Source organism: Mixophyes fleayi, chromosome 12 (genome assembly GCF_038048845.1).
Source record: "Mixophyes fleayi isolate aMixFle1 chromosome 12, aMixFle1.hap1, whole genome shotgun sequence".
NCBI lineage: Eukaryota > Metazoa > Chordata > Amphibia > Anura > Limnodynastidae > Mixophyes > Mixophyes fleayi.
Window position 1 is genome coordinate 67,226,405 of NC_134413.1, and position 13,536 is coordinate 67,239,940.

Consider the following 13,536-nt stretch of genomic DNA (forward strand, 5'->3'; position numbering starts at 1 on the left):
TAATTCTCACAGGCCTTCTTTGCTCTTCTGCTCTCAAAGCCAACAACTTCTCAACCTGTTCGCTATGTCTGGTGGTGATTTGTAACAGCTCTTATTCTCTGGAAGGGGTCTCAGGTTTAGGATCAACAGTTCTCACCTTTTTCATCGTCTGCTCCCGGGATTCAATTGTGAGCTCCTACTGTTTGATCCCTTGCAGCAACTGGGTGAAAGCAGGTGTAAGGTGAATACAGTGCAGATTCTTATTCTTGTGTCAATGCTCCCTGTAGCAGTAGTTGTTTCTTACGGTATCCATCAACATCACTGCTTGCCATGCCTCCCTTTCTCACCACCTGTTGTATAAATTCATACAGCCTGCACAAATATGTAGTCAACTTCTACTCAGACTCCTAAGAGGTGTTTCTCAACGTGTATAGCAAATCAGTCACAACTACTAACACTCCAAACTCAATTTCTAATGCTTCCAGGTTGTTTTGAGTGGTTGCCTGCGGTTCACTCCTCCTGGCAACTTTCATGACCCCCAGAGCTGGGCCTCTCTGACCTCTCCAGTATTCTCTGTCACTTTACCGGCTCTGGACATTTCCACTCTTCAATGTATAGGGACACCACATCTTTCCATATTTCATATGCCTCATACCCGGCCGGGGTTGGTTTGATCCCGGAGAAAGGCCTCAACTGATAGTATCTGTTAGGGGCCACAACAACCAAAATGAGCTTTCAGAACAGTTAGAGTAGAGATTTTCACCTAAAGCAGCTGCATTTCCTGTAGAGCTTTATGTGCTCACAGGTACTCAGATGCCCCTAGAACTTAAGCTCAGAGTAGTAAAAGCTCATCAAAAATGGCCGTAGCGCAGGTGGAATGGTGAGCGCTAGCCCAGACTGGAGTGGGTGGTCAGGGGACAGGCCGAGGTCAGAGGTCCATAGCGAAACAGCGAAGTCCAGAATACAAGCCAAAAGGTCAGGGTCACAGGCAAACAGCGAAGTCCAGAAAACAAGCCAAAAGGTCAGGGTCACAGGCAAACAGGCAAGGTCCAAGGTACAGGCAAAGGTCACAATGGAAGGTCAGGTAGATAGGAATCCAACAGCAGGTCAGCAACAATACAGGACTGGAACTCTAAAACCAGCAGGGAGGCTAAGCCCTCCCTGCCTTAAATACTGAAAAGGACCAATCAGCAGGGAGATGTGGAATAGGGTAATTGGCCCACAGGCGTAGACTAATATGCTAGATTAATACGCTAAATAGCCCCACAGGTGTAAGGGCGCACACGCCCCACTTTCAGCATTGCTGGGATGCGGCGCTGACCTAGAATGGCGTCCCGGCTTCTAATATGCTATCTGTGAAGATGTTGGTACCTTGCATTCCCAGTGGAGAACTTGGGGGACTTGACACCTTTGTACATTTATTAAAGGGAAGGGTGATTGGTACAATAAATTACTGTTGGGACGATCTAAACGCCGACAAGACATACCCCGACATGATGACACCAAAGCTGTCATTCCCGACAGACTGGTAATAGCGACTGCGTCAAAAAGTGACTTCAAACAATTCCAACCAATAAAGGTCCCAGCAGGCTACAATGATGTCACTTTGAAGGGCAACACTATTATTTGCGTTGTTACGGTGGTAGTTTAAGGATACGCTGGCTGTGCAATGTGCTTTATACAACCTTGTACATTTAGCCTCCTTAAATGACCACCTTAACAGCTTTGAGTACAACTAAAAAGCCCCAAAAGACCATCCAAATCGGCACCAGCACTCCATCTGGCAAAGCTTCCAGGTTAATCAGAAACACAAGTTTTGTTGCTATCAGCTAACACCAGCAACTCCAGAGCACGGACAGGAATGTCAGACATGGCTCAAGATAATTTTCTTCCGCCAAACCACCTGTCACCCTGAGGCTTAAGCTCTGAAGTCAGGCCGTGGACCAGCACTACTCTGGCCCTGCATAGACTTACCTCGTGTGTCCACAGAAGAGATCCACTGAGACACCCACCTCAGACCTATCTGGGAGCAGGGTTTCCATTATCAACTTACAGATTTCTTGGCCTTGACCTGTTTTTTTCCTGGACAAATTCTCAAATTAACCAGTAAATTTCCTTTTCCAACATTTAACTTAACTCTCCATGGTACATACTTAAAATGCTACAATTTACATTAATACTAACAAAAGTAAGAGGTAGATTTATTAAAAATTATATAAAGGAAAATGTAAATGTTGCCCCTTAGCCACCAGGTTCCGGCTATCCTTTATCTAGTAAATTCAAGAAAATGATAGCTAGAATCTGATTGGTTACTATAGGCAACACCTCCACTTATCCTTTTTAGAAGTTTTTGATCTTACTATATAGTGGTCAAAGTGGAAATTTAGAAGTGCCTGGAATTCGGAATAGTTTTATAATGAATGCACTAGGTGGTGGTATGGCATACTACTGTATAACAGTCCACTTCCACCACTATATATATAGTGTTTTGTAATGTTTTGTTAAACTGTGGTTTTCAGACAGTTTACTGGTTGTTTCACCTTTAGTAAATCCGGCGTTTTTAAAATCACTGGAAAAAACTGCAACCGTCCTTTAGTAAATTTACCTTATTGACTCCAAACCAGGTAAAACCAGAGGAGTTTGCTCTCATCGTTCTTCATCAATGTTAGTAACACAGCCTGCCCATTCTTTTCTATCAAGCAGTCTATCTACATCTAAAAGTGATTAAGCTACTAATAATTGTGTATTTACAGGATCAAAAATTTGTGAGCATATATTTTGGCCTGAAAGTCAAACCTCTCTCTGAAATTGGGGAACCCCCTTCAGCAGAAACACAGGTGGCCCAGTAGACCAGATCATGCCATTCTTGGTCAGGTACCTGTACATTATCTTTCAGTGGTATAAGGATGAACCATTTCTCATTTAGCACTGCATCAATCTTCGTTGCGTCAGTACTCTTCACATAATCCAGCTGCATACGAGTTAGGGCCAAGTTTTTGATCAGACTTTCTGTTTCTTTTTGAAGTCTATGAAGATCATAGGACACAGACTCAAAAAGTACATGATTCATAGGGCAACGTTTTCAGGTTCTCTGCAAACATAAGTAAAATAGAGTCGTAGTGCTTCCCATTGTTCTAGCACTCTGTACACACAATCTTAAAGTGAAAGTCAAATTGGGCCAGGTCACTTTTTAACATCTTATGGACAGATGCATCAACAACATGAAATTCATGGCACGTCTGTTGACTGAACTGACTATATAGAAACCTAGTTAAAGCCTCCAATGATCTGGGCAGAAGTTTACGGGCAGGGGAGGCTGCGCGATGACTCATGTGACACGTACATTTGGTAATTGTCACACATAGGAATTCCAATGCAATATAAGTTGCTACCTTGTGAATTCATCAAGGAATTTGTGTTCCCTACAGAAGCCAATAACATTTTCACAAGGTAACTTATTGTCAGAACTACAGATTTTGCACTTGACTGCCATACGACATTTGTTGCCTTCTACTTTCCAGGCTTCGTCTTTTCTATGACCTCTCTCTTTGGTAAACTCTGAAGAAACTATACAAAACCCTCATCTTTAACCAATGTCTTGGATTCCACATTTTGACTTCCAATAGCATTGTCTCTGTACCCAATTTTGCTTGCATACGTATGTCTAATTGACAGCTATCCAAAGATTCCATGTTTTTCATAAGTATATTGCTCAGGGGAGGGCTGCCAAATTTTAGCTCCGTGGGGGAGGGGCAGACTTGACTCAGCAGCCTATAAGACACAGGGACATTTTAAAGGAATAAAAAAATGCAGGTGGCCCAGTGACCCAGCCCAAGGTAGCCCACTATGGGACCGGCCCAGGGGGCAGATGCCCCCCCTGCTCCCCAGCCCAGCCTGCCCCTGATATTGCTCTTTGCAGACCTGAGTCATTAAGGAGTGCAAAGCAAAATAAAAGAAGTAAGTTTGATCCAGGACAAATCATGTTACAATGCAAGGGGTGATAATTAGTTTATTATTTTGCACATTAAGTTAAATACTGGCTGCTTTATCGTTTAGCACACAAATACTTGATAGCTTTCTTTTTGCACTGAAATTTAAAGTTGATCTAGGACATGCCTTACCCCAACGATAAATTTACCCCCCCCCCTCCAATGCAACATGGTTTTGCCAAGGTGCAAAATTACTCCTTTTTTATGCTTTGCTCTCCTTGATGACTCGGGACCTGCATGTTTAGAAGGACAAATCTGCCACTTTTATTTATTTTAAAGTTTTTTCTTTTTAATTTTATGCATTTTAACATTTTATTATTTGATAAAGATTTTATTCAGTTAGGAGTAAGGAGGGTCTATTTAATACCCCTCATTATCTGCTTACATCATCCTTGACAAAGTCCGTATATCGGATGAAACGCGTTGGAGTTGCCTTGAACACAATTAGCCACCGCACCTTTGCGGTTCAGCTACTTCCGCGTTCCAGACGCGGCAACAGGCTATACTGTGAAACATGAGTTCCTATGGGGGATTGTTTGAATGAAGATGTCTGAGTGCCGGGACTTATACGATAGGGAAAACTAGGAAGATTATTCCTTTTTTTCTCACCTTATCGGCCACAATCTCGGATTTGTTTTCTGTTTCAGAAGATATCACAAAGTCCAATGAGAGAGCTATAAGTATCACTGTTTTTATTGTGTCTGTGCCCTTGTCATTTCACTCTTTTCTGTTGCTGGCATTCATTTCATGGTTCTCATTGTGCCCTCTTTTTTCAATATTATCTCAGTGTAACCTGTTCAGCTTACTTCCACCTTTACCTGCTGTCTGCTCTCAAGTGTTTCAGCATTATCAGGCTACTCGTCTCACCACCTTTCCAGAGGTATCCAACCCTGCAACCCGCAGGCTACTCGTCTCACCACCTTTCCAGAGGTATCCAACCCTGCAACCCACAGGCTACTCATCTCACCACCTTTCCAGAGGTATCTAACCCTGCAACCCACAGGCTACTCATCTCACCACCTTTCCAGAGGTATCCAACCCTGCAACCCACAGGCTACTCATCTCACCACCTTTCCAGAGGTATCTAACCCTGCAACCCACAGGCTACTCATCTCACCACCTTTCCAGAGGTATCCAACCCTGCAACCCAAAGGCTACTCATCTCACCACCTTTCCAGAGGTATCCAACCCTGCAACCCGCAGGCTACTCGTCTCACCACCTTTCCAGAGGTATCCAACCCTGCAACCCGCAGGCTACTCGTCTCACCACCTTTCCAGAGGTATCTAACCCTGCAACCCACAGGCTACTCGTCTCACCACCTTTCCAGAGGTATCCAACCCTGCAACCCACAGGCTACTCATCTCACCACCTTTCCAGAGGTATCCAACCCTGCAACCCGCAGGCTACTCATCTCACCACCTTTCCAGAGGTATCCAACCCTGCAACCCACAGGCTACTCATCTCACCACCTTTCCAGAGGTATCTAACCATGCAACCCACAGGCTACTCCTCTCACCACCTTTCCAGAGGTATCCAACCCTGCAATCTTCAGATTACTGCTTCTCACCATTGCTTTACCGTATTGGCTATTCTGCTGTTATGATCTGTGGTTATATTACTGCCTTACCAGTTATTGCATCCTGAACCTGTATTACCTGTGACTCTAATAAAACCACTTTGTTCACCTACTTTCTCTCCGTGGTCTTACCTTGGGAACCCTGACAATACTTTCCGGGTGCACTGCAATATTAAAAAGAAAAGAAGGTTTTTATTCCTCTCACTGTGCTCATAGAGTGTCTTCAGACTGAGCAGTTTGTATATATTTTTATGTTCAAATTGACTGGAAACGGCTCCAGTGATTATTTAGCTGCTATAGACACTGTCAGGGTCAATTCCTGCCAATTCCTTTGACTTCATGCTTGGTTTGTGCTCTGGCAGGCACTGTCAAGTGTTGGACTTTATATAATCAACTGAATTTACCACAGGTGGACTCCAATTAAGCTGTAGGAACATCTCAAGGATGATCAGTGGAAACAGGATGCATCTGAGCTCAATTTGAGTGAATTGTGAATACTTGTGATTCCTTAGTTTTTTTATTTTAAATAAATTTTCAAAAATCTCAAAAAAACTTTTTTCACATTGTCATAATGAGGTAATGTGTGTTGAATTTTGAGGGCAAAAAGGAATGTATTCCATTTTGGAATAAGGCTGTAACACAGCGGTTCCCAAACTGTGCGCCGCGGCTCCCTGGGGTGTTGTGGCGCTGTCACAGGGGTGCCGCGATCCCTAGCAAGAAAAAGAAGAGAAAAAAAACAAACAACAAAAAAAACTAACCAATCATCCAGCGCCGGATCCTCCTCCTTACTGACTGCCGGGCATGACCTCATCACGTCCGTCAGCCTCAGTGAAGAGCAGCAGCAGAGAGGACGTCAGGAAAAAGGTAAGTAAAGCAGAGTGAAGGGGGGCACAGAGAGACACTGAAGGGGGACAGAGAGACACTGAAGGGACACAGAGAGAGACACTGAAGGGACACAGAGAGAGACACTGAAGGGACACAGAGAGAGACACTGAAGGGGGAAAGAGAGAGACACTGAAGGGGGAAAGAGAGAGACACTGAAGGGGGAAAGAGAGAGACACTGAAGTGGCACAGAGAGACACTGAAGAGGGACAGAGAGACACACTGAAGGGGCACAGAGAGACACTGATGGGGGACAGAGAGAGACACTGAAGGGGCACAGAGAGACACTGATGGGGGACAGAGAGAGACACTGAAGGGGCACAGAGAGACACTGATGGGGGACAGAGAGAGACACTGAAGGGGCACAGAGAGACACTGATGGGGGACAGAGAGAGACACTGAAGGGGCACAGAGAGACACTGATGGGGGACAGAGAGAGACACTGAAGGGGGACAGATAGAGACGCTGAAGGGGGACAGAGAGAGACGCTGAAGGGGGACAGAGAGAGACGCTGAAGGGGGACAGAGAGAGACGCTGAAGGGGGACAGAGAGACGCTGAAGGGGGACAGAGAGAGACGCTGAAGGGGGACAGAGAGAGACGCTGAAGGGGGACAGAGAGAGACGCTGAAGGGGGACAGAGAGACGCTGAAGGGGACAGAGAGACGCTGAAGGGGGACAGAGAGAGACACTGAAGGGGGACAGAGACACACTGAAGGGGCACAGAGAGACACTGCTGAAGGGGCACAGAGAGACACTGAAGGGACACAGAGAGAGACACTGAAGGGACACAGAGAGAGACACTGAAGGGGGAAAGAGAGAGACACTGAAGGGGGAAAGAGAGAGACACTGAAGTGGCACAGAGAGACACTGAAGAGGGACAGAGAGACACACTGAAGGGGCACAGAGAGAGACACTGAAGGGGCACAGAGAGACACTGATGGGGGACAGAGAGAGACACTGAAGGGGGACAGATAGAGACACTGAAGGGGGACAGAGAGAGACACTAAAGGGGGACAGAGAGAGACGCTGAAGGGGGACAGAGAGAGACGCTGAAGGGGGACAGAGAGACGCTGAAGGGGGACAGAGAGAGACGCTGAAGGGGGACAGAGAGAGACACTGAAGGGGCAGAGAGAGACGCTGAAGGGGCAGAGAGAGACGCTGAAGGGGGACAGAGAGAGACACTGAAGGGGGACAGAGAGAGACACTGAAGGGGGACAGAGACACACTGAAGGGGCACAGAGAGACACTGAAGGGGCACAGAGAGACACTGAAGGGGGACAGAGAGAGACACTGAAGGGGCACAGAGAGACACTGTAGGGGGACAGAGAGAGACACTGAAGGGGGACAGAGAGACACTGAAGGGGGACAGAGAGACACTGAAGGGGGACAGAGAGAGACATGCTGAAGGAGGGGGACAGAGAGAGACATGCTGAAGGAGGGGGACAGAGAGAGACATGCTGAAGGAGGGGGACAGAGAGAGACATGCTGAAGGAGGGGGACAGAGAGAGACACGCTGAAGGAGGGGGACAGAGAGAGACGCTGAAGGAGGGGGACAGAGAGAGACGCTGAAGGGGGACAGAGAGAAGGCGAAGAAGGGGACACAGAGTGTGAGATGGCGAAGAGGGGGACAGAGTAATATGGTGAAGGGGCGCAGTGATATGATGAAGGGACACAATGTGATGGTGAAAGGGCCTAAATACATCTTACATCATTTTGACCCAACCACTTAAAAAACGGGACTACCCGGTAATTATTTTGGCTTAGGGGTGCCTTGGAAAAATTATGAGGACCTTAAGGGTGCCTCCAACTGAGAAAGTTTGGGAACCACTGCTGTAACATAACAAAATGTGGAAAAAGTGAAGCGCTGTGAATACTTTCTGGATGCACTGCATATCTATACTATGGCCAACCCCCCCTATCCCATAGACCAGGGTTTCCCAAACCCAGTCCTCAGGGCTCCCCAACAGTGCAGGTTTTCCATATCTCCTTGCTGGAGCACAGGTGTATTCATTACTGATTGACACATTGTAACAGATCCACAGGTGGTCCTAATTATGTCACATGTGATCCAGAAAACCTGCACTGTTGGGGAGCCCTGAGGACTGGGTTTGGGAAACCTTGCCATAGACTGTAAGGTTGCAAGCAGGGCCCTCTTACCTCTACGTATGTATGCATTAGCCAGTATAGTTTTATTATTGTTTGTTCCCAATTGTAAAGCGCTACGGAATCTGCTGGCGCTATATAAATAAATGTTGATGATGATGATGGCCTACTGGAGGTCTTAGTGAAGCTTAATAATTTACTTTACCTTACTAGATTAAAATAAAACTATTAGCTAAGTCATCCAAGACCCTTGAACTTCACATTTACTCAAAGTAGGACTGATATTATTGGCACAACATCTTAGTTATTGCTGTGCCATTCTCACTGATTGAGTTCTTCATACATAGCACAATACACAGCAACAGACATATGAATAATAAGCTCTGCTGCCCTCTGGTTGTTGTATAAGAAAATACAGTGGGCATCTCAAGCTCCACAGAAGTGGTTTGGTCATCTCTTGCTTGACCTGTTGTCTCTAGTTTGAGGACAAAATCAGACTTCACGGCATCTGGTCCTTGCTCAATAGACATCCCTCTCTCTATATATTCCATCCACAACACTTCGGGTTACTGCAAGGTCCCTTCAAAGGGATTCATTACTTTTAGCCCAAGGTAGACCAAAGCAGAGCCGGATTTAGACCTCATGGGGCCCTAGGCAAGATATTGGTTTGCCCCCCGACCTCCTCCTCCTCCCTGAAGCATTCCATTTTGTCAAAGGATCTAGCAGAATTTTGAATTATACTAATCATTCACTCCATACAATAAATATTAAGCTCAGTGGTGGAAGTGGAAGTTTAGAAGTGGCGGTATGAAAAATGTAATGAGAATGTAAACAAGTGAATGGAATTTTATTATTTTACAATGAAGGCAGTATGAGAAGTAGCGGTATGGCCTACTACCATATACACCCCACTTCCACCACTGCTTACCTTTTAATTCACACAAATTGTACTTTATCTTTAACTAAACTTAGGTATTAATCATAATTAACATGTCAAGAAACTGCAGTTCATGGTTAGCAAGTCCAGTAATAAAAAAAACAGCAGTCTCCTCTCACTACCACGTCACAGACCGTCCGCCACTACAGTTACTGACTGCAACCCTCTACCTACAGAAACATGAAAAAGTGCTGGAATGTAATAATCATGTTAATATGTCAGTCTTCTACATGAATCCCATAGTGCAACATTTAAAGCAGTCAGACCTCCTCCTAATATAAATCCCACCAGATTCAGGATAGTTGGCAGACTGTGCTGCTCTCTCCTACCTGTTCTCATCACTTTCACGGCTTGTGGCTGCTGGTGTCTTTAGATCAGCTGCTGCTTGTCTGGATCCTGGAATGTTGGAGGCTCTATTTGGAAAAAAATATGGATACACGAAATTTAGTAAACTCCAACCAGCCCCAGTGTTATATCAATATAGCACCCACATTTTATAAGTACACCTCCCTCCAACCAAAACATTAAATTAATAGCATACACATTTAAAAAATAGACCTATTTCCCTCCAACCAGCTCCAACATTAAATTAATAGTGTTACCATTTAAAAAATAAACCTATTTCCCTCCCACAAACAGCCCCTCATACACACACATAATATAAATACACTGGCCCCTCACACACACATAATATACATACACTGGCCCCTCACACACACATATTATATTAATATAAAGGGTGCCTCTTTTCATTTTGAGGTAAGAGAGGTGTCAGGATTGAGGCAGCGGGTCATGTGAGGGAATAGATAATGAGCACGTGTCATGGGGAATATCAAAGAAAAGCTGGTGAGTGTTGTAAGGGTATTGTTGGCTGAGGAGGGGCCGTGTGGGGAACAGACTTCTAACTCACATGCCCGCCCCCTCTGCCCAGCACCTTTAGCCACACATGCCCCCTTTGTGCCCTGCAGCTTCCATCACACATGCCCACCCTGTGCCAGAGCAGCTTCCATCACACATGCCCCCCCTGTGCCAGAGCAGCTTCCATCACACATGCCCCCCTGTGCCAGAGCAGCTTCCATCACACATGCCCCCCCCTCCCCGTGCCCTGCAGCTTCACACACACATGCCCCCCCCCCCTCGTGCCCTGCAGCTTCACACACACATGCCCCCCCTGTGCCCTGCAGCTTCACACACACATGCCCCCCCTGTGTCCTGCAGCTTCACACACACATGCCCCCCCGTGCCCTGCAGCTTCACACAAATGTAGAGGACTTACCTGGCCGGGGCCGTCGTCATCCGTCAGGCGGCGGTTCCCTCCGTTCAGCCGGGACGGTGAGCCAATCAGGGCTCACCTCCCGGCCATTTCAAAAAGGAAAATGGCGACGGACCAATCCGGGCCCGCCATGTCATCACGTGGCGTCGCGTCGACGCTACGTGATGACGTTAGCGCGGCGCCGACTATTTAAGTCAGCGCGCGCGCCGCCATGTCCAGTCCGTCGGCGGAGAGAGCAGGAAGAGGACGTGTCGCGGAGAGCTGCGGGATCAAGACTAGAAGAGAAGACAGCGGAGACCAGCAGTGGCGGCAGAGAGCCCTTGTTAGGGCTAAGAGCGCCTCTGCTGCCTGAAGACCGGCGTGATCAAGAACAGAAGCCGGCGGCAGAGCGTAGAAGCAGCGGCAGACGGGGAAGGAGTCCAGGAGAAGCTCCCCGAAGACAGCCCCAGGTAAGGCCTTGTCAGGCAACTCCTCTCCCGGGCCCACGCCCGCAGCACATCGAGTAAAGTCGGGCACAAGGCCCGTGGCACCGTGAAGTAGGGGCACAAGGCCCAGGGACTTGGGCACTAGGCCCCGACTAGTTAGTGGGCCAGTAGGCCATATTACTGTTGTTAAAGGGCACAAGGCCCCGTTAGTTAGTGAGGGGGACTCTGAGCCCCAGGTATAAAAGGGCGCAAGGCCCTTAGGTAGTTAGTGGCCTAGAGGCCATAGGAAGGCCAGAGGGCCTGGTTAGAGGCTGGTAGCCTGTAGTCTATTAAGGGCACAAGGCCCTCAGTCAGTCAGGGAGGCCACAGGCCTCAGGTAGGGGCTAGGACCCCTAGGTAGTAGGGCACAAGGCCCTAGTTAGTGGGCTCAGAGCCCTGAGGTAGAGAGGGGGCTGAGGCCCATTAATCAGAGCACAAGGCTCTGTGTGTAGCTGGGCAGAGACCCATGGTGTGTAGGGCATAAGGCCCTGGTGGTGTGTGGTAGAGGCGTGAGAGCCTCGTGAGTGTAGGCGCGGTCCTGTGTGAGGTGAGCACACGTGGTTAGGAGGTACGGTAGAGCGGAGGCTCCTGTGGTGCTGTAGCAACCTGCTGGTTGGCTAACAGCGGTGTGCTCGGGTAAGTAGCGTGCAAAGTACTGTATACTGTATTTATTCTGTCTGTGCGGCGAGTATAGTTTACATTACGGTATTTTGGGGTGTGCTACATAACTGTGTCCAGGGGCAAGACGTCAGGCCCCCATTAAAGGTAGGCTCTTGTTCCTGTGGTTTTCCTGTGCTAACCCGTGCTGTGGGGACAAGTGTAGTTACCAGCATACACACAGTCAGGGGAGAACACACGTAGTTTTCCTGTCCCTTAGGTCCCCGGGGTCACACTGGTACCCAGAGGGGGTGGCTGAGTGAGTTGGTGGCAGTGCAGCACACCTTGAGGCAGTTCCAGGGGCGGCCGTGGTTCTGATCAAGGGTCCTCAAGGCCGGTTCCGTGCAGGTGGACCTGTGGTTCCGGACGTAGGGACACGTGTGAGATACCCGAGTACAGGCAGTCGGGCGGTTCAGTTCGATCGGCTGTTCCGTGCGGCAGTCGGCCCGCGGGTTAGTGTGCTGTTCTACTGAGCCTCAGCCGGGCTTAAAGAACCCGTCCTTAGGGCCTGTGTGTGACTCCATAGCAAGAAGGCAGCTTCTTGGTACGACCTGGGTGAGGGGGTTAGGAACCGCCCTCCGGTTTAGGCTGTGAACACCGGCTGGTGTTCCCCGTAGCGTGTAAGTGAGCAGTTCCGTTAGTGCACCACACCTAGTTAGTCATAGTGGTTTGACTAGTTGCGTTGCCGACCATTAGAACGTTGTTAGGGTCGGGTCGCTGTTGCAGTCAGTCCAGTTTGGTGGGTGCCATCTTAGTCTCACGGAGAGCGTAGAGGGAGGCTGTGTGTTCTTGTCATCCGCAGGAGTCGGGAAGGTGCAGGAGAACCGGATCGGAAGTGGGAGTGTCCCGGTGAGTATCACGCTCGATTCCTCCTTTCGGTTAGGCCCTCACCGGCAGGTGTGTGAGGTACTTGAGGCGGGATTAGTCCTCGGACTAGTCTTGGCCTTCAGTGCCTGTAGTCCCCCGCGTCTTGGCAAGAACAAAGTGAGGAGGCGGCAAGGAGCTTGGACTGACTGTGCCCTTGTTCTTTGCCGTAGTCTCGGACAGCCCTTACTTGGTAGACTCGGTTTAACTGTGTTTTTCCCTCTTAGGTGTTACTTGCGGGCGTCCGGAGAAAACCCAATCCGGGACCGAGGTAGGATCCAGTCATCCACGCGGATCGTGGTAAATTCGGAGGTATTAGGAGTTAGTCGCCCTGTGAGGCACATCTCCGATAGGGACCTTACACACACATGCCCCCCCCTTGTGCCCTGCAGCATCACACACACATGCCCCCCCCTGTGCCCTGCAGCTTCACACACACATGCCCCCCCGTGCCCTGCAGCTACACACACACATGCCCCCCCCGTGCCCTGCAGCTTCACACACACATGCCCCCCCCCTGTGCCCTGCAGCTTCACACACATGTCCCCCACCCCTGTGCCCTGCAGCTTCACACACACATGCCCCCCCCCCCTGTGCCCTGCAGCTTCACACACACATGCCCCCCACCCCTGTGCCCTGCAGCTTCACACACATAACCCCACCTGTGCCCTGCAGCTTCACACACACATGCCCCCCCCTGTGCCCTGCAGCTTCACACACACATGCCCCCCCCTGTGCCCTGCAGCTTCACACACACATGCCCCCCCACTGTGCCCTGCAGCTAAACGCAGCCACACACACACCTTCTTGT